Source organism: Rhagoletis zephyria, unplaced genomic scaffold, assembly GCF_001687245.7.
Source record: "Rhagoletis zephyria isolate East Lansing unplaced genomic scaffold, Rhagoletis_zephyria_1.1 Rzeph_scaffold_02132, whole genome shotgun sequence".
Taxonomy (NCBI): domain Eukaryota; kingdom Metazoa; phylum Arthropoda; class Insecta; order Diptera; family Tephritidae; genus Rhagoletis; species Rhagoletis zephyria.
The window spans coordinates 21,243-25,231 of NW_016159216.1; positions in this window are offsets into that span (position 1 = coordinate 21,243).

Here is a 3,989-nt window from a genome sequence, read left to right on the forward strand (position 1 = left end):
ATAGTACAAAAATCTTATTTTGATAAAAAAGTTTTAGATTATAACTTTAAAATAGGTGATTTAGTTTTGCTAAAAAACGAATCAGGGCACAAATTGGACCCACAATACAAAGGACCATTTAAAATTAATAATATAGATTTTAAAAATAATGTAACTATAACTGATAAGAAAACGGGAAAAACCCAAATTGTACATAAAAATAGAATTAAGATATATAATCATTAAAACTATTTTTTTTAAGTTTAAATAAATTTATAAACTATTATTATATTTAATTACTTGCTAAATAGGAATGTTCATACAATAAACTCTGTATGAGCATTCTTTTAAAAAAGGTGGTGTAGTGTAACTGAAAGTCGACCATGCTTAACGTTTATAATTATTTAATTTATTCATAACAACAAGGGTTTCATATTTCAGTTGTTTGAATATTTTGAATATAGAACTCACGCATTGTCAGGCACACGTGCCAAACCGTCAAACAAACTAACTTTAAGCTTCAATTTATTTATAATATTATTTATGCTTATGCAGCAATTATTTCCCATAAATACCCCAATATGTTAGGCTAAGAATTCAATTGTAAAAGAACCTACAAAGTGACATTGAGTTTCTCAGTAAAATAAATTCAATACAATTAAAACATAAATGAATTGTTTCATTCGATACACGAGGCTCATAGTTTTTTTTTATTTTTACTTTATTTTATTTTATTTTTTTATTAGTAATAAAAATACTCTAACCCACAGGGCAATTTTGCTACCACCCTAGCTTTAGTCACTATCTGCTGTTTGGTTTGGTACTTCGCTAAGTTTGCTTAAACTATTTATTTGACTACCACTGGCCGAACTGCAAGTCCGCGAAAAATTGATTATATTTTATATTTTGTGATTACAAATCACCATACAGACGATAGTTTGTAGGAAACACGCGTTTCCGTCACCCCGACTACGGAAAGGACGCACTGCACACTTCCCGGGGAAGCCGAAAGAGCTTAATCACGTTTGGGTGGCTATCTCCGTTTATATTTTTCGTCTTTCAGGAGCTCCACTTGGGAAGCCGCCAATTCTACCGCGTACAAATGTATCACATACAGGTATGTATATATGCATGCGCATGTATATACATATGTACCTATATATTTATACATATGGCTTATTAATACGCTAATACTACACCTAATTCTTATTGCTGCTTTATGCGTGGTTACATTTTATCTTGTCTCTTTTAGCTTTTGCTCGTTTAAATTTTGATTTTACTTTCAATTCCTCCTCCCCCTTTCTTTTTGTTTTTTTGTTTGTTAAAAAAAAAAAATTGTTTAGGCCCACGGTTGGAGCAGGCCTTGGTGGGGCACTGCTGTTGTTGTTATAACCGGTTGTTGTGGTCCTTTCTGGTGCTTGTTGTTGTAGTCGGTTACGTTGTTGCTTCCCGCAACCGTGGTTGTTATGCTGTTGTGGTTACTGCAATAGCCGTTGTTATGGCGGTGCTTTTGCAATCTGCTGCTGTGGCGGTTGTTGTTGCTGTCGCGCGTTGTGCAGACTCGCGCTTGTTGCACCTGCTTCTATGGCGGCGTCGTTGCTGTTGCGCGTTGATGAACCCGCTGCTGTGACAGTTGTTGTTGATTTTGGCGCGTTGTTGTTGCTGTTGCGCTTGTTTGTAACTGTCGCTGCTGTGACGGTTGTTGTACCCGCTTTAGTCGCGCATTGTTGCACCTGTCGATCGTTATTTTTGCTGTCGCGCGTTGTTGTGGCTATCGAGCGTTGTTTTTGTTACTGTCGCGCGTTTTGTTGCTGTTGCGCGTTGTTGTTGCTTGTTTTTCGCGCGTTGTTGTACCTATCGCTGCTGTGGCGGTGTCGTTATAGTGTATGGAGTGAGACAGTGACTAGAGGGAAGAGAAAATCGTAATATTTGGCTCGATTTTCTTTAACAATTAATTTTCGCGGTCAACCGAAGGAAGCGAACCATAATTCAAATTTGAAATAATAAAACAAATCGAATTTACACCGGGCAATATAAAGAACCCCAGCCTATATTTCACTTCGCGCCAAATGAATAGTGTATTTATAGGGGGTTTCCAACCGATGCGAGGAACACAAAAAAAAAAAGAAAAACCCAATTTGAAACAAATTCGATTCAATACACGTTTGGAAATTTCCGGGTGCATTGAATTTTGGTTTATGCCTCGTTTTTAAATGACCGTGAACTGGGTCGAGCGCTTTATGTGTTGCATAACCAAGGTAAGGCCAGATTCCTGTCACCGTTTTGGCATATATCGTGTTTGTATGAACACATAACACGGTTCAGAGAATTCATATATGAATTCGCCGCCTTGTTCTCTACTGCTAACACTGTACGGCAAAATGAACTTTTTTTCTGGGTATTGGACCAAACCAATTTTTTTTTTGAGAGATTGAGTCATACGTAAAAAAAGTAATTTCTCTGTTTTTCGAAGTTAGCCTCCGAAATCGAGATGTGGACCTTGGAAGTTATAGGACCTTTGTAAAAAATTTTATTTAATTATTGCATGTAAATAACTGAACACCTAAAAATATAGACGTAGTCCTGCTTTTGCTCTTATTTAAATGGTATATAACTTTTTTTGTGCAAACTTATATTACACGTGCTATAAGGGGTCAAAGTTCCTTATATTTCAAACAATTGAAAAATTTACATCGTTGTAAAGGCGATGAAACCTCCTTTCCTCTGTTATGCATATTTGTATACTTGTTACATCAAAATTTTAGAAAAAACACAATTTCGGTGAAAAAATACTTTTATACAAAAAAAAAATATTTTAACCAAAAAAATTACTAACCGATTTTTAAAACATTGGTATCGTTGTAAGGATGATTAAATCCCCTTTTCCGGATATGCATATTTGTATACTTGGTATATAAAAATTTGAGAAAATACATATTAAAATGAAAAAAAAACCTTAACAAAATATTTTAAACAAAAAAAAATACTAACCGATTTTTAAGAAACTAGTATTGTTGTAAAGGCGATAAATCCCCTTTCTTCTGATATGCATATTTGTATGCATCGAATATAAGAATTAAAAAAAAACACATTTAAAGGAAAAAATTGCTTTTTTCATAAAGAAAATATTTTAAACAAAAAAATACTAACCGATTTTCTAAAAATTGGTATCATTGTAAAGGCAATTAAACTCCTTTCTTCTGATAAGCATATTTGTATACTTCGTATATAAAAATTGAAGAAAAACCACATTTAAAGAAAAACTTTTTTTATAAAGAAAATATTTTAGACATAAAAATTACTAACGGACTTTTAAACAATTTGTACCGTTGTAAAGACGATTAAACTCCCTTTCTTCTGATATGCATATTTGTATACTTCTTATATAAAAATTTGAGAACAAAACACTTAAAAGGAGAAATACCAATTTTTTCTTATAAAAAATATTTAAAACTAAAAAAATTACAATTAGAAATACAATTGAATACTTTATTCAAATAAAACAGAAAATTAACCTTTAATTTTTTATATAACCTGTTATGTAAAAAATCAAAAACCTCGTGTTTTTATATTTTTATATGCCTTGGACTTCTGTTACATATACTTTTGCTTTATTTTTAACGGGGCTGTGGGTTAACAAGAACGAACTAAAGCTTAAAACATTGTTAATGGTTTGTTTTATTTAAACTAGTATCGCCCAGTTGTCGAAATTCGACATTTTTTCATACAGTTTTAAAATGTGTTTATGCTAATGACGATTTTGAGGTCCACCATCAAAACTTATAGCGAATTCATGGGAAAACTTAAAACCAAACTACTTACTAGCTTTCGAAATTATACCAAGAAAGGAACCTCAATTTTCATTTACAAAAAATATGCATATGTATGTATTCATGAGATGCCTAACGGTTCCTCACTGACTAATATGTTAAACAAATACCAATCCAGACTGTAAATACAATACGATTATATTGGTCTGAGAGCCCCTTGGAATGTTAAAACTAAATTGC